At 45.8% G+C, this 18551-nt stretch overlaps 1 long non-coding RNA gene across 1 annotated transcript in view; it reads left to right on the plus strand.

Moving 5' to 3' along the window:
• The first annotated feature begins 5006 nt into the window (after positions 1-5006).
• The window catches only part of LOC138520117 (uncharacterized), a 29028-nt gene continuing 15483 nt past the window's right edge, over positions 5007-18551 (plus strand). Inside the window, exons 1-3 of the long non-coding RNA XR_011282798.1 lie at positions 5007-5417; positions 10568-10626; positions 11796-11875. This is a non-coding gene — a long non-coding RNA (uncharacterized lncRNA). The remainder of the gene's footprint in view (positions 5418-10567; positions 10627-11795; positions 11876-18551) is intronic.

An 18551-nucleotide genomic window follows, 5' to 3' on the forward strand; every position in this document is an offset into this window, starting at 1 on the left:
CGATCTTCTTCACCAAGGGGAACAACCGATGTGGCACCCCTGCCCGCAATCGCTCAACTTGGCGGCATGGTGCCTGAGTTGAAGTCTCTAGAGCGTTCGGGCTTGTCTGCGGATAACATGTGCATAATCCAGGCAGCCAGCAAACCCTCGACCAGATCCCAATACAAGAGTAAATGGCTCAGGTTCTGTCATTGGTGTTTGAAGAAAGAATTGGACCCGAGGATGGCAACGATTGACACAGTGCTGTCCTTCGTATCCTCCCTAGCAGAGTCAGGGGTTCATGTTCTGTCTTGCAGGACTTATCTCTCAGCGCTTTCCGCTTACCTCTCTACAGACCGGTGTTCTTATTCTTTAACTTATTCTTATTCTTTAACTAACCCGGTGGTGAAGAGACATTTTGCTGGCTTGACACGCATCTACCCTCCGGTTCGTAGTCCGCACCCGCCTTGGGACCTAAATGTAGTCCTGACGGCGCTGTGCCATAAACCCTTTGAGCCAATGGCTACGGTTGACCTCAAGTACGTGTCCTGGAAAGTGTCCTTTTTGGTCGCCGTTACGTCAGCGAAGAGGGTGAGTGAGCTCCAGGCATTGTCAGTGGAGCATCCTTTCTTGGTCTTTCACAAGGACAAGGTAGTCCTGCGATCGAACCCAGCTTTCCTACCAAAGGTAGTGACCAAATTCCATCTGAATCAGTCGATTTCCCTTCCGGTCTTTTTCCGAACCCTGCCTCTGAGGCGGAAAGGGTTCTACACTGCCTGGATGTCCGACGAGCTCTTAAGTTCTACCTGGACAGGACTTCCGAGCTTCGGAGTTCATCACAACTTTTTGTGACGTTCGGTAACCCTCAGGGCAGGCCAGCGTCTAAGGCATCTATTTCCAGATGGATTGCCGCCTGTATCACAGAGTCTTTCACCATCCAAAAGCTGAAACCTCCGGGGCAAGGCAGCCGCGGTTGCTTTTCAAAAGTATGTTCACTGGGAGTCCATTTCTAAAGCGGCTACTTGGGCCTCCCCATCTGCTTTCTGTAAGCATTACTGCCTCGATATGAGCTCTAGAGCTGACGCTCAGTTTGGCCAGGCTGTGCTGAAGAACCTGTTTCAGTAAGGGGTATTTCCATCCACCCATAGTTCCTGTAGGGAGTGCTTGGAAATCTCCCATAAGTATGGAGGAAAGGGGACGGGACGTAGGAGTATTACCAGGTTACTCACCGTAGTGACCACCTTACTCCTAGTCCATAGTCCCCTTTCCTCCATACGTCCGCCAGCCATCCCCTCTAATAAGGTTCCTCTGTTATTGCTAATGGGTCTTTGACCCTGCGATAGAAAAGGACTGATGGGCGATGCGGAGCCGAGGTGGGCGGCGCTACGGCCGCGTGCCGGGCCCCGCACAGGAAAGAGAGGAGGGACACATTTGAAAAAAAATCTGGATGCTTTTTACAAAGTGCTCCGGTCCCGTCCCACAGTACTGAGAGATGTCCCATAAGTATGGAGGAAAGGGGACTATGGACTAGGAGTAAGGTGGTCACTACGGTGAGTAACCTGGTAAAACTAGCCAGAGCCTCCCTGAACCACACAAAGAACACACATTTTATACAATTTGCAACAGTTAAAACACTCCCACAAGTTGTGTTACAAAGTCAACCCCCAAACATAATTGGTTAAACCTATACAATGTAACCATATTCCCTTCAGTTCCCACACTTGTCATTGGATACATTCATTTAACCACCATCCTCTATAAACTTATAATTGCATGTTTCATGTTTACACTACCCCCTCTCTGGGGTCCTTCCATATTTGGTCACAGCCCCATCTCCTAGTTACACAGTTTACACAATTTATAAAGTTTCAATTATTACAGGTTCCATCTGGTTGGAAATCTTTACCCCTACTTGTGACGCACACAGCCATTCTATAGAAATTCCATTGATGTTAAGAGGAGGGGAACAAACAAACTTCATTTTGATCTATTGTTGCTGGTTTTATCATGCAAACTTGTTGGTGTCCAAGTTTCGTTTCTAAACTATGCAATTTACCATTCCAGCCCACATGGTCCCTACCCACACCTTGACAATTTAATTGAAAATCCATGATCTATTGGTGCACCTTCCCCGCAAGGAACCCTTGTATCAGGTTAATTGTGCGGCCCTTAAATCCAGCCCTACCAGGTGACCGAAATCTCTTTTCCACAATAGCAGCAGGCCATAAAACAGGCTTGGTCGAAACTGACCGCAGATCTCCATCTCAGCCTTCAGTCTTGTAAAATCAGTTTCCAGGCCATTCAAAGTTTCACCTCGGAGCAAATACAAGCTTTGAGATTATACACACAAGCTCCCCACAAAGGGGGGGCACATGGCACACAGTATAATTTATTCATAATATCCCCCATATCTCCCAACTATATCAAAAAGCTTTCCATCTATGTATGTTCATGCATGTGTGTTATAGACTGTGTCCCCTCATCACAACCTTCTGTCACGCCTGTGCATGTTTAACTCTTTGCTTCTCGTTATGGCTGAGCGACACTACATGCATTTATATTGCATCTATATCATATCAACAAAGTTGTCCTTCTATAGCTGCGTGTGTGCAAATCTAAAAATGGATCATCTTGCACAAATAACCCTCAAAGTAACATTCATCCCATTCACATCAACTGGACTATATTTTTGCCAATTTGCAACATCGCCGTCTCCCAGTCCCCAATATGGCATGCACATTTAAAACCTTTTTTTACCCGTGGAACCTTTAATAACTAACCCCAACACTTATCAATATTGCCCCTAAAAATATGTTTGCTCCTAAAAATATGTGAGCAGGATTTCATCCATATGCACTGGAACCAACACCTACTCCCACCTGTGTATTATTTGGGGTCCCACAAAGTTTGCTCCTTGACCCTATACCCTTTCTGGCTACTCCTCCTTAGAAGTTCATCTCCTCCATGTGTTTTTCTACAAACTATTCCTTGGTGATATCCAGATGTTCATGTTTCTCACCTTTTTAATCCTCACCTCATCAAGTTCTTGCGGTCTTTAACCATCTGCCATTGGGGGATCTTTTCTGCTTATACTACACTCCTAAGCACAAAGTCGGATACATCCATGCTCAACATGCTCCAAGTCCCCTGCCGCCCCCTATCTGTCTCACACCATGCACTATAACCTGCAGTCCTCGACAGTGATTAAAAACTTCAATCAATTTATCTCCTCCACTGCCTGTTGCAAGGCTCAGCCTACTCTCCTACCACTAGTTTTTAACATGCACCTCTATGCATGTACTCAATTACTACTGCTTCATCCTTCACGGCTGCTTCCCTCTACTCCTTTGCACCTTTTTAAAAAAAAAAGTCCCAACTTCACAATTTGCATTGTACAACCTCCACACCATTTTCCCAACATTACATCATGCTGGCTGGCTCTCTATCCATCACTGGTCCATATTCAGAATACTTTTACTCCCCTTACTCAATTCATGACCTAGTCCTCTCACTGCTGGCTAATCTGGCTACCTGATCTGCTTCTCCCCACCACCTTCCCCTCACTCCAGAGCCTTGCCCAATCTGTTTTTGCCAGCCCCGACACTGCCTCCCATTTCCACTACCTGCCCCCTTTACTAGAACTCCTTCACCACTGATAATGAAAAATACACCCATGTCTGTGGTTTCAAACATGCCTTTACATCCATCTGATCTCACTGGGAGGTGCCACCAATACCGCACAACACCACCTTCGCCTGTGATGCCCTTATCACCCCCATTGCACATATAATATATTCAGCTATTTCTGTTTTTTAACCGATGCATTACCTAGTTTTCTAACAGTAGTGTCCCACCAGCTTACATACAATTGGCCAATGCACCATAGCTCCATGGGCAAACGAGACTCTCCTTTGGACACAAATGCCTTGTGCCCTCGACACGGACCACTTGGAAAAAGACCTGCATATATTATCTGGGCATTTTGAACTGCAAACATCAACGTGATCATGAATTTTCCCTCGTTCTTCACCCACCTGACCCACCACGCTATTCAAACATCAACAAAGCAGAAATTCTATATCCATTTTCCCTTTGCCCCCACAGACCTAACCAAGGAGCATAGCACAACTTTATGCACAGTGTTCTCAATATGTTTCACTGCTTTTATACTAGTACCTCCCTGTGGTACAGCACCTGGCCATATGTTTGAATCACCATTAAATAAAGATGCACTGTGATGCAATGAGGAAACATTCAAAGGATATGAATGTGAATTTCAAGTTGCATGTATCTTCTAGCATTGCATACAGAAAGAGTGGTGTAACATTCTAGATGTGATGTTTGGATTACTTTGAATGTTTATGTATAATCTGTATAGATTTGGCATAACTTATTGCTCTTTTTATGCTTTACTAGGGTTCACATGCCCGATCAACAAGCACAAGAGAAGGCGGCGAGTGTGGAATTGAAGAGGCCCTTGGAGGCAACCATTAGCAAGGAGGTTGAGTTAGAACCTAATTGCGAAACTATGGGTGTAGTGCAACCCTAGAAGATTCCGGATTTGATGTGATACCACAGGAAGGGCTGAGGTGCAGCATTTGCAACATGAAAAGCCATCTCGAGAGCAACATCAAAATGTGGTGCAAGTGCCGAAGCAAGATAGCTGCGGGGGTTACCCGACCGCCAACAAGGATGAAGCTATGGAAGTTGCTGGGGAATTTCAGCCGACTGCTTACACACAATTGTTGCTATGTGAGAATAACATGTCTAGTGGTGATGGGCCTATGCTTGACAGCAAGGAAACGATGAACTAGAATGATTTGCGACAATTGGTGGATGACACAAATGTGCCAGCCACAGAACAGGACAATAAGAGACTGCAAAAAACGGCAGAAAGTGTCAGAATCAGGAGGTATGGACCGTCAAATGATGACATCGAAGGTCCAAAACCAGGAATCTAAAAATGTAACTGGTGCAGTCATCTCACTGAAGGAACACGAACAGACTAATGGTGATCGGCCACATGAATGAGCCTTCATCTGCAGATAACTCGCCAGAGCAAAGGGAGGGTGAAGCACATCCAAATGAGATGTGGGCAAAGCAAGGATGATGAGTCTTGTGAGGAAAAGAACAAAGAGTCTTGTGATGATGGACCACAGCAGCCAGGGAGGACGCAGCTGAGATAGTGGTGCACAAAGTTGATGCTAGCACAAAGGCAAACCTTGACAATCAAACCAGGGCTGATGCTGCTACTTCTTTAAAAGATGAAAATGATAGGGGAGTCCCTCTATTGGAGAAGCATATAACTTCAAACCCTACTGTCCACAATAATGGATGGACATGGCAACTCAGTGGGTGTCCAGACCAAAGACGTGAAGTCATCATCACAAGTGGAGCAGAGGCTGGTGGAGGCGCCCCAGGAAGGCCAGAGCTCCGACGTAGGTTTGCTGTCAGATCCATTTCCAATGTATCCCTGTGCATTGCTGTGTATATTATTAATGTTGTTGTAAAACCCTTATTCGATTTTTTGAGTCTTTAGCCAGCATATAATATACACAAAATACGATACATCAATCTCATTGTAAAATTCCAGCACGAGGTAAAATGGTCATGTCTTAAAATTAAAATACACAATGTATGCCCAAGGATACCTTCTGGTGATGCTTAATGAATATACATTACAACAGATAAAAACAACCCAAATTACAGATAGGCGTTCACAATCGTCCATTGTGCGAATTCCCTGCAATGTATTGCGAAATAAAATGGTAATTTCCTCAAGCAACAATAGAAATTGCCCACATAAGCAAGTAGCTACTTAAGGTTTGGTCAGATGGAGCCTCCTTAGCCAGGCCTGAGGCATGTATTTTAAGATTCAATAAACAGCATTCCAATTATGCGCTGACTTACAGAAGGCCATGGTCTTATTCAGTGTGGGTATCCCCTACAATGTGCACAATTCCTTGAGATACATAATCCTCAAGTGTCTGACCATCAAACAGGAACATAAAGTGCATTGTGAGCTCAGCCTCACACATAGGACATTTGCTGCCGAGCATACCAGCCCAATTCTGTGTACATTTCTAGACTTTCAAACTACCTAGACGGAACACTATGAATAGTGCACGCGCATATGGGGGGGGATAAAATGTCAAGATAGCTCTTGTAATCATAGCCTCCTTTATGTACCAGGTAATCAGGGCCCAAAGATAGACTGACAGGGCCCAAAGCAATCAAACACTGTTTAACATGAGTCAGCCAGGGGATGCAATGGCCACCGTCTAATGTCATTACATGGTTCAGGGCTTCACTGTATTTAGGGAGCTTTGGGGAACCCCAGGTCTGCATCCAATAAACAGGTCTGAACCCTGCCTCCACATCAATTGGGACCATATCTCATTCAGATCGCAAATATATTATTAATATGAAGTCCTGTTGAGCACGTTATAACAATAATCCATCCACTGTCTGTCACGTCGCAGCACTAAGAACATCTAAGCGAGATGCTGCAAAGCAACAGTCCATTGTAGTGCTGCACATCATACTTTTCCTCAAAGCCCAAGTTTTGTTAATGCAGATGCAGGGTTATTAATATGAACCAGAGATCACTGCTATGAAACTAACTTTGAATTTCTTTCCATCAGTTGGAGGAACAAAAAAAAGAGCAAGTATGTTTAACAAAACTATAATATATAGTTGGGTGTGGAGAAATAAACTGACTGCAAGTGGTGCAAAATAACGCTGTGCGGTTGGTAGTGGGGCTCCGAAAATCTGATCATGTATCAGAAGCTAGCAGATCCTTACATTGACTGCCTATCGGAAGACTTATTACGTTTCGGGCCCTTCGTATTACCCATGAATGCCATTATGGGAATAGCCCAGTTTATCTTTACAACAAGCTATCCTGGCTCCCTATTAGGTGTACATTAAGGTCAAATAACTCCTGCCTCCTGCAATTTCTAAAGGCCAAATTGTGTCGAGTGGACGTTTTTCCATGGCAGCCCTGTGCTTATGAAATGCTCTGCCTCCTGCCCTAAGATCTTACCCCTCTCTAACAACCTTTAAACACAGGCTGAAAACCATCATTTTTGTATAACTGATCCCTGTTCCTCCTTAAGTACCGGCCCTGCTGTATTTCTATTCTTCCCGTTTCCTGTGCGTCTGTCTTTTGTCTCAGTGCTTCTATGCCTATGGGCTCTGTTCCAGCTCTATAGAAATCAAATATCTTTAAACTCTTTATCGAACATTGAGATTCATTGCTTCTGGTGTGAGCGAGGAAATCATCCTGTTCCGTGATTTGGAAATATTTGGTATTCCTTTTTTTGGGAAGTGTAAATAATACAACGCCGCCAAATTTGGGTGTAATTGACTAAAGAAAATGTAGTAGTTAAGTTAATTTAACAATGAGCTGGAACCGGCTTGACTACTCATTTTTGCAAGCCTCAGGTCAAAATGGAAGGCATGGTGGCACATCCTGGTTCATGTCTGGACACAGGGAGGGGAGGGAGGCAGAACTCTCTTGGGGAGATGGTGCTGGATATAAAGGTCGGTGATGGCTTCAAAGCTATAAGTGGCATAAACATGTATGGATGTGTTTTACTTTCTAGCACATGGTTTGGGGTTATTTTGTCTTCTTCTGGTCTTCAAGGAGTGTAAAAAAGGCTTAACCAAAGTATTCTAAACTTCTCCTTTTCTCAAGAGGAGTAAAGAATTGTTGCCAGCCAATAAACGATGCTGACAATGTTGTTTCTTTATGCCCCCCAGTTGCATAGCAAAGTGATAAAAACACAGATTCCTCTTGTAGCTCTGATCAGTGTTGTGAGGATGGACAACTATATATAAGATAGAACTAGATAGTAGCAAAAACTCTTACCCTCCTTCCCAACTACTCTGCCTCCCCTTCTTTGTCAGCAAAGAGCTCTACTTTCCCGGGTCAATCAGGTGGGTTACAGATAACAGCTGAATAGGGTTGTTTTCTGGGTTCTGGGAACAAGGCGGTTGTTGGCCGCTTTCCTAGTCCTTAATCCCAACATCCAAAAGGCTAACAAAACAAGTTGGAGGCTTTTTGTACCCCAAGTTGGCTAGGAATATTGTGAACCTTGGGTGCCTATATTCTTTGTCGTGGCCTTCCCTGGCCATTCCTCCTCTCATCTATTCTACAGAAGTTCCCAACACCAGAGAAAATTGGATACATGCAGGCAAAAATCATATCCACATCGGCCTTACCAATAGCAACATGTGAAGTGTTGTGGAATGGAACAGTGTTTTGAGTGTGGCAATTGAAGCTAGATCTCTTCTGCGATCTTCCCATGGAGTAGACTGAACCTGCACTTTCTGGTAATACCAATGAGGGCACTGCTTTCAGTTCAAGCATCTCTCGTTACTAGATGGCTGTAAAAGGGATAAGCAGCGCAGTCCATTTCCCATTCTAAGATGGCAGCCACAATGTTACGTTACAGGGCCAGGGGATAAATCTATTCTCCTTGAAGTGTTCAAAAATCATCCTGCAATCGGCTACTAAGAATGTGAAGTAAATGTAGAATGACTCCGATGTTCAATCTGTGTATGCTTTTATACACTGTGGTGCATTGAGGTTTAGCAGCAATAACTGATTCATTTGTCCCAATGCATGCACCTAGCGGCGCGACGATCGTATGACACAGTGAGATCAAAGATGAATTCCATCTGAGCTTAAGGTATGCATAAACGCACTACTTCGGTGGACATAAGCCGCAGGCACGGCTGTCCATCTATGCATTTTAGAATGCTGCTACGACTACGACAAATACGGTCTAGCTTGTTACATAACCACTTTGCACTGAAACACCCGACTTGTCTCAGCACCTCTGCCATTAGAATACAGTAACAGCCTATGACAAACGTTGGTCTAGTTGGGGACATATCGAGTCTCCTGCACTAGTTCTCTTTCGTAACCTCCCTCAGCACCCTTCCACATGCCTGACCTCTTGGGTTGTTTACTGTAGCCTAGCCAGCCCTCATACATCCTAATCTTGGCCAAATGCACACACACATCTTACGCGTCCTCCGAGAAACCTTCCAATACCTGGACTTAAGTCCCCGAGGGCGTTCCTGCCACAAAGCAATTTGAAGCCATACAAATGGGAACAGGCACTATATAAATGACTATTACAATACTTAATGTCCCTATTTTGTTTTAAACAAAATGTATTTTTTTGTTTAGACAAGGTCACACCAGAAAGGTAAGATCATGTACAAACAAATCAATGTCTTACCTGAAACAAAAGCACCAGAAGGTACACAATTTACTCTTAAACGTGATTTTGTTCTTAGTGTAAATCTGAAAAATTACTGCCATCTGATTGTCTGGGATATCTCACCACATTTTACCACTTTTTTATTTTTTTTATTTTTTATTGATGGCCAGCCAGTCCCCCTCCCCTCATAGCGACGTTAATGCCACACCTTCCTTATTACCCTCCCTTCCTCATCCTACCCCCATTTTGCAGTCGCCAGTGGTCAGATGTGGGGATACCCTTTTGAATACATATGCAATTTAAATCACCCGGTAGAGTGAGCTATGACCTGTTTTCTAATGATGTTTTCAGAGGCTGAGTTATGTGGGTATTTTTACCTCACATCCTTTCTAAGGCAGACCTTTAGCATTATGGGACAATGGGCTCTATCACAAGTTGGGCGGTATCCCGGTGGTACTTGAGCCAGGATAGCGCCCAAAGCTATTAGCATTACCGCAACTCGGTCCGGTGCAAATTGCACCGACTGAGTTGTGGAGAGGAAGTAAATCCCTATTTGGTCCTTTGGACCCAATGGGGGTTTCTTGGCACTTTTAATTGCGCCGCGCTAATAGTGCTGACAACGGGCAGAAAGGGGCGATTTTTATCTGCACCAAAATACCAGAGGTAAAACTCCCACTTTCTGCTCAACTCAAGATTGGGTGGAGCGGTAAATGCCGTATTTGCTACTCCACCCAACTTGCGATAACCCCCCAATATATTAAACGTATCCAAGAAAAGAACCAGGTTATCATGTTTTAATGATTGACAACTGCAGTTATAACCGTGGTCTCAACCTGGTCACTAATGGTTAAATCATGGCCTTCCTCATGGGTTTGAGGTTTCTCTTCAATTGGAGATGATCGCCTGACTAACGCCAGGGTAGAAAAATCCATAAATTGATATGGCATGCCTGCCTTTTCTTGTTACCATATAACTGCATTTCACTGTGGGACAACCTATTCCAGTTCAGGGATTTGCTTTTACTTTAGTTTTACTTAAGTCAATGTCATTCTATTGAAGTGACCCAAGACTACAGCTTCCGGAATGCAATTGGTGCAGAAATGAAAGCCCAGGACTGGGTCATAAGTTTCACCCAATGACACTGGTTCCTCTGGTAAGAGTAGTTTAAGAGTGCAGTATGTAGAAATAATATAAACCAGGCAGTTCAATTAAACCAAATAAAAATTTAAAATTCAGTGTCTTAATGCCTTATTACTTTGACAGCCATGAACTGAAATTTACTTTTATTTTTCAGGAGAAGGTGCTTCAGGGCTCAAATCTCCCAAAGCTTATTCTGCCTTTTTCTGATTTAGAGTCAAGTCTGCCTGGCAATTGATGAAAATGTGAACTGAGATGATGCCGCGAACCAGAGGTGAGCAGCAAGCTTGCTAGGAAGCTGTTCATACTTGATTTGTGTTAAGATCAGGCCTAGTAAGCGACTGGCAGAGAGTTGATCTTAGCGCTAGTCCGATGCGAACATGTAACCTGTTCAGGTGCAATCGCAGGTGGGCCAAAGGTGAGAACATTATCGGTTAGAGGGTAGTACAGGCCTGGTCAGAGGTGAGCCCAGAGGGACTCGCACACCATGTCAGTGATGCCAGACCTGGATAGACAGGCAAAAGCATCGGTGGAAGATGAAGGAAGAGCAGTGTGTGTGAATGGCAGTAGGTGGGTTGGAGAGATCACCATTAGCAAATGTTGGCAGACTGCAGGGGATGGAGTGAGTACCCTGTCCAGTTGAGACGAGAAGCACCACAGGAGAACATCATTGCTGGATGTGGGGGAGGGGTGACAGGCTGACAGAGCACAGATCAGTAAGCAGCAATTTTTTCGAGGTCCGTTGAGCTTTTCTGAACAGTGAAGGGTATTGGGCGGGGGTTAAAGACAGTGCATTAACTAGTGAAGAGCAGAGGGGGAGCTTAATGTAAGATACTTGTGACAAGGCCCATTCTCAGCACTAAGGATAAAGCTTCCTAAAGAGATTGGTTGTTGGGCTTACACATGATGTTTGGGATCGTTCCTTAACACTTTGCATTATTTTCTGTGTCATTGGTGCTGTCCTTTTCTGTATTTTATGAGTAGGTATGGTAAAAAAAGCAAGGTGTCAATGTTGGATGAGGAATGGTATTGGAACACAGTCACGCTCTTGGAGTTGATGTTCCCCCAATCCATTTTGCTGCACTTAACAGTGCCCTAAGAGTATACCTTATTTTTAGTGTTCACAATCCCTTCAAAATGTCCACAATATATTAGGCAAACTAAGAATGAGACTCAATGCTATGGCAAGATGATACATGTATTAGGTATTAGGGACTTTGGTCACAAGGCCCAGGTTCTACTCACTCTGGATCCTTACCTGCCCGTTTTTATATAACTTTTATTGCAAACTCATATACAGCAAATAGTTTCTGATCTTGGACACTGGGGCCCAGGACTTGTGTGATGTATCTAGGAGTGCACTAAAAATACTTTAAACTTCTTATAAAACTAGATGTTTTCATTACTAATGTGTACACCTTTTCTCCTTCCTTCTCAATACAGAGACCAAGCAAAAGTGAGACGCTGCGCTAGAGGCTGGAGGTGTGACCTTATGATGCGGAGTGAACACGTGTGGTGTGCGGGTATGATGTGGGATTTAGGGTAGATTATGGCATGCTGCCTTGCTAGATTACTCTGTGTTGTACATCATTGGTAGTTCCTAGAGACTGAAAGACTTAGTTGTGTTACTCCTCGCTACCCCATTCTGCATGTATCTTATATGGGAAGTAAATCTGACTGGTGGCACTTCTCTATGGTCCGCAGTGTGTGACAGGCTGGGCCCACATGCACTGGCAGGCTATAATGTGATGCTGTTCTGTTTGGCTCTTGCACTGTTATTCTCCTGAGACATATGCTTGCCCACACATTTCTATCCTGTCAATCTCCACCTTCATTTCGGATTGATTAAACAAGGCTCTTTCACAAAAGCTCCTTGACTGAACTTCCCTTTGAGCGTTTTTCAACTTTGTGGAGATATTGCGTGAAAACGTAGAAAAAAAGGTAATTTTACTGAAGCTGTAGAGAAGCCCCTGAATGCTCACACCAGAAATAATTCAACCCACTAGGGGAAAAAGGCACTGCACACCTCTTGCAAGGAGAACAAGGTTTATTCTCATAAAAAAGTCAAATACGTGCCAGCAATGAACTCTGCTGCCCTCTGACGAAATCAGCACGAGCAGTAGTATTTAAAGGTAAAAAGCAGCACAACTGATGTACATCACATGGGTTACAAATCTAAGTAGCTGGTTGGTATGACCCTATGCATAGGCGGTCTGTTTCATAAGGGATGCCAGGTCATTGGTCCCAGCCTCTTCTATCCATCTTCTACGTGTGGTTCTTCGTTGTACATCATCCATCGAAAAGCTCTGAATTGCCAATTACTAACACAATTCAGTACATCTCCTATCTGTGGCCTAATGTGAACCTGGTACTGCAGACCTGGGCACAGTGGCTACTTTCAAGGTCATAACTCTAAAACTCCAACTCGATCCCAGACGCATCTGCGCCATTCCAATTCTTCCCAACCCGGCCTTAAATTTGTTTTATTTCCCTCGCAGGCACCTCGCAGCTTAAATCACTGGGGTCCAGTATATTCTGCTGTGATCTTACTGATAAATTGGTGATCTAACAGTTTTGTGGTCGGTTGGTCTGGGGCTGGGTGGTACCCTGGAATTCTTGGGTATTTGGATGGGGCCATCTGGGCACTATAACCTAGGATTTGGACTGGTGAAGGTCAGAGGCCTATGCCCTCCTCGTGGGATAACTTCTTGCCGGGCGGATTCCTTCTGGGAATGCTAATAGTATAAAACAATGAAAGGTTTATGACTGTCCACAAGTTGGTCTTTTTCACTACTGCTTATGCTGCAATCCGACCATGCATGCACTCACCTATCTCGATGTTCTGAGCCTGGGCCTACTGCCCTGGCTGCAACGCAGCACTAGGCCTGGATTTCAAAAGGGCAGCTATTCTATAAGATGGCGTTTCACTCCCAGCGCAGTCAATAAACAGATAATATGTACCCATAAGGCAGCGTCTATCAACATCCCCCTCGCCTCTCCCCATAACCTTTCCACAGAACACTCAAAGGTCTCTGCCCCTTTGGGGATGGGGAGGATCGCCCCTGCTTCCCAACATTCCCCCCTTTTGTTAATCCCACATTAATGAACTGCTGTGTGCACCTTTCTCTGGCCTCCTCTATTTTCTCCCTTTGCAATCTCTCTAGATACGGCCATGTTCCTTTCTTGGGCACCCATGCTTTGCACACAGACCTCAAACTTCCCCCTGCTTGTGCGTACTGTTCTGGGGGTACACTTGAGGTATATGCATCCCCGTCTCCTGCTAGGTCAACCCAGTGTCATCATAGTTCTCAGGGTCTGGTGGGGGAAGTGATGATCGTACCTGGGGGGGAGAAGGCGTTGCTCTAATCTAACCATGCAGGGTATGTTAGGGTCATCTGTTTGTACCTGGCTGTCTTTTGTACCGCAAGGTGCGCCCTCTAGCCCAATTGAAACCACCATCATTGCAGTGCTAGGCATTGCTTTGGCACAGCATCAAACTCCCATCTGGCAGGTGCAGAATATCACCAACACAAACACAATCACTGGTACCAGTAGTTTCAAGATCGCCCAGGATAAAAGGTAATCGAACTAGTTGCTTGTCTAAATGCTAGCCTCTGTTTGCATATGGGTGCCAAAGTTGTGCAGGGCCTCTATTATGTGTGTGAGAGACCCGTTGGCATCGGTGTTTTGGGGTATGTATTTGCAACATGACTCCGCAATCTTTTTGCAGACCCCGCCTTCCAACGCTGTGTGCAAGTCCAGCACATAGCAATTCTGCAACGTCATCAACCTGATCACTCGCATCTCTGTCTTTATCGCATTGAGGACTTGCTCAGTGTCATTTGCCAGGTGTATTACCTCCCAGCATATAATTTGAAGTCACTTGGCATTTGCAGCTGCTTGTACTCCTGGCAGTAACAATGATGGGAAGAAAGCATCTTCTTTGCTGTACAGTCTATATTGATCTGGTATTTCTTTGAGCAACCATGATGAGTCTTGGGACAAATAGTTGGATCTCCTCTTCTCCACAATTTTTCTTTCCTTTCCCTTCCCTTCTCTGGCAGGATACAGAATATGGGATGTTGCGGCGGAACTGTGGTCTGGCCAACTGACACTCGTGTCGGTGTTGGGGCGGACAACCCGCCTGGTCCCACTATTAAATGCTCTTTAATGACCACCAGGAGAGCGGAATACAATGTGGCCAGCGAACAGGTGCCCCTTCATTGTTACATGAGGTGCAGAAACGCCTGCTTGCCAAAACCCAATAATTGTCCATCACTGCTGCTGTTCCTTTTTTGAGGTCTGGGATGTATGTCTGCCTAACTGAGACCTGGGAAACTGGCAGTGCTGATGTCGGCCTGGGCTGATTCTTTAACTGGCTTAGGGGAAAGAAAAAGCACCCAAACGCATTTCTTGAGCCCTGTAGAAAGCAAATGAACTAGTGGTAGGGCCGGTGTACCAATTATTTACATTACAATCCCAGCATCGAGGTTTACCAGGGGAGGGGTGGACTGTTATATTAGATATGGTACTTCAGTGCCCTGGGATCTTGACGCTGTATCTCTTACTAATCCCTTCTAAGTTCCAACATATACCAGCACATTGACTAGGCCTCTCTAAACCACTGAACACCCACTCCCAATATAAGAATCAGTACTCTACACACAACTCATCAACTTTTATAAACTGGTCAGCCCACGCACCCTAACACTACGGTACACGGGCACCCAGCACAGCAGCATCTGAATACAAATAGCTGAAGTACCATTTCCAAATCACCTTCAGAGAGCCTGGGTACTTTCCACACATGGCATAGCGGCATACTCGGTTGCATTTTCCCTGTCCCTACTCACCAAACCAAACTAATTTCTTAGGAATCCTCTAGCTCCCAGAGATTATGCAATAGCAATGCACAATATAAATAAAACAGCATAGCTATAAAGTAATGATTAACAGCTCTGACTGGCGTTATCAATTACGCAAATGTAACAGGCAGCATAGCAACAAAGCAAGCATTCCCCAATCTACAAATGTCGATTTCCCGAGAAATTATCATGTAATGAGGCTGATGCAGTGCTGTGCGCGCTGCCTCTACCAAGGATAAACAATGATGCTAGGTTAAAGGGTAGGTGTAGCACACACTTTCAGGTCAACGGTCTCCACACAGGCACAGTGGCGCACAGCCTGTAATTTCACTTCAAGCCAGGACCATACCTACGCCGGTGACACCTCGGAGACCACAAAGAGGAGCCCGGGCAAAAACCCCCAAGGACGAGTCTGCAGACTGGAAACTCCTCCACTGTACAAGGGTAAGCAAAAGAGGGAAAATGGTCAAGGCCACCCGACACATCTTTGCTCTCAGGATCCCCACGATGTTGGCCATTCATCATCCCAACTAGGATACACAGTGCTGGGATGGTTTATGAGAACATCCAGGGGTTGCACGTTCCTCAGCTCTTCGAGGTATCATTGCAAGTCTGTAAAAAAGTGAAAATAACTCCCGAAATCAATACTCCTCATCAGCATTCATAACACAAACATGCAGCTTCTTCTAGCAGTCATTCTGGAGAAACAAAGAACACTCCTCCAAAAAATGGCTAACAGATTCTCAGTTTACTTGAGTTTGGGAAGTCTTTTAAGTGTTGAGGGTAAACAGATTAATATGCTTCTCCAGCATTGGATCTTTCATGGATTCACATGCTTAGAATATTCCCCGTCGTCAGACTGGGAACCCTCGGTACACATATATAGTCGTTTCCTATAGGAAAAAACTTCCGACACTTGTGTGTCCTATCCACATCTACGTCCTCTCCGGGGCCGTCTACGCAAGCCCCGTTGGACGTAATGGTATAAAAGCCCCGCCCCGCGGGTCCCGTCAGATTTCAACCGTCTCCAAAGATAGTGGGATCTCCTCGCGTAGTCTCTACTTTCTAGGCTATTGTTGAAATTACTCGCTGAGTTGACCGAACGGACCTCTGAGGTTTTTTTGGTTTTACCAGAATGTCGGGCAAACCCCTGTTTCGCCCGTGCGCCACATGCGGATTGAAGAAGGTTTACGAGGGGGAAGGCCATCTTGATTGTATCTATTGCCTCCACCCTCACCATTCCGCAGACCAGTGTGAAATATGTAAGGGTTTTTCTCAGAAAACCCTGAAGGATCGGAATTGGCGACTGGTGTCTTGGTTAAATGACGGGGCAGGAGCATATCCTCAGTCGGAGGTGGGCTCCGTGCGCAGCGTGGCCTCGACGAAAACTTTGGGAGCCCCGCGCCGTTCAACCTCGTCGTAACCCCCGGCGAAGAAGACTCGACCGGCGGAAAAGGATGTTCCACGAAGCCATTCTTCCAAGGACTCTTCAAAAGAATCTTCAAAAAAGATACCATCATCATCATCATCGTCGAAAAAGCAAAAGGAAAGGCCAAAATCCTCCTCGGGCGATCCTCATAGATCTGCCACGAGTAGAGAATCGGACAAACGCAGGGAGTGCACCGTTAAGGCGGGACCGCCTAAGCCACCTGCAGGCCCACCGTCGACGACGACGAACCAGTCAATGTCCTCACTGCCGCTGACGCAGTTGGTTTCCCCCGTCGTCAACCCAATGACAACGACGGCGACAATGTCCTCGTCGACCGAAGTTCTGGCCTGGAGACCAGAAGTTTTTGATCTGGGGTTGCCGGACACATTACTGCAAGAACAGGCAGTGTCGATTTCCTCGAAAGAAGACGACGGCTTCAGGATTGCGGGCCCGGAGGACCTTGGCTTACGAGCCAAGTTGCCATCAGGAGCAACCTGCTCTCAGGTCTTTACCCAACCTCCAAGCTCTCAAGCGGCCCTGTCCATGGAGGTCCTGTCCTCCTTACACTTGCTGCTGAAATCGCTGGATGAAAGGCTTCCACCTGTACCGTCGACACCCCCCGTCGACGAGCCCGGCCCGTCACACCGTTCAACCAGAACGATAGGAGCTCCGGTGACTCCAGTAGTCCAGGAGGAGGGTGAGCTTTCAGATTCTTTATCTGACTGTGGGTCAGCATCGGATATCTCCCTGTCTCCATCTAGGGATCCATCCTGGGTTTCAGATGTGGAACTGGAAACACCAAAGAGCCCCACTCACCCGTCACCACCGGACGATATTGGCGCTTTTCATTCAATGATGGAAAAGGCGTGCAAGGAGTTTGGCCTGGTCCAGCAGGAGGAGAAAAAAGACTGCTTTCTTTTCGACCATATGGGTAAGAATAGACGTTCAATATTTTCGATACCCATTTTAGATCATGTCTGGAAAGAAGGTGTGCAGACCATGCGTCACCCGTTTTCTGAACCGGCCGTCAAAGGCCGCATTGAAAAGAAATTTAAAGTGCCAGACTCTACCCCGAAGTGTCTCTCGGCCCAACCTACACCTGATTCAGTGGTGTCGGCAGCGGCGTCGAGGAAAGCGAAGGCTCAACATAAATGTTCTACCCCTCCGGATAATGAGGCAAGACGCCAGGACGTGTTTGGTAAGAAGGTTCTTTCCGTGGGTGCCTCAACTGTGAAAGCAGCCAACTCTCTGGCTATTGTGGCCAGGTACGACAGAGAGATGTGGCACAGGCTAGCCCCTATTCTGGACCACCTCCCGGAGGAACATAGAAGAACGGCGATGTCTCTGCTACGGGAAGACGAAGAGGCGTCGAACCATGCTATTAACATAGCGGTGGACCTGGCAGATTCGGGCTTTAAGCAGATAAACAACGGAGTTGTTCTAAGACGCCAGGCTTGGCTTAAGTGCACCAATTTCAGGCCCGAGGTGCAGTATAAAGTATTGGACATGCCCTTCGAAGGTGACCTTCTTTTCGGAGAAAAGGTGGACGAGGCCCTGAAGGGGATGAAGGAGGACTCGGATATGGCACGTTCGTTGGGTTCCCTTCAGAGTGGTAAACACTTTCGGTCCTTTCGTCCCTTTAGAGGAGCATCTGGCAACGCAAGATTTTCTGCAACCAGGGATAGATCCTTTGGCAGATCGGCATACCCTTCCCAAGGATATAGGCACGCCTCTCAAAACTCAAGCCGGCGCAGAAACTTCCCGTCATCCAAGAGACGACCGACCTATTCGTCGTCGACGAACAAACAGAAAGACCAGCAATGACGACAAGCGCACCGTTCTGGGAGGAAGAGTGTCAAGCTGCGTCAAAGAATGGGAAAACATCACAACAGATCAGTGGGTTTT

The sequence above is a fragment of the Ambystoma mexicanum genome, chromosome 13, assembly GCF_040938575.1.
Source record: "Ambystoma mexicanum isolate Mex_15411 chromosome 13, UKY_AmexF1_1, whole genome shotgun sequence".
NCBI classification, from domain to species: Eukaryota; Metazoa; Chordata; class Amphibia; order Caudata; family Ambystomatidae; genus Ambystoma; species Ambystoma mexicanum.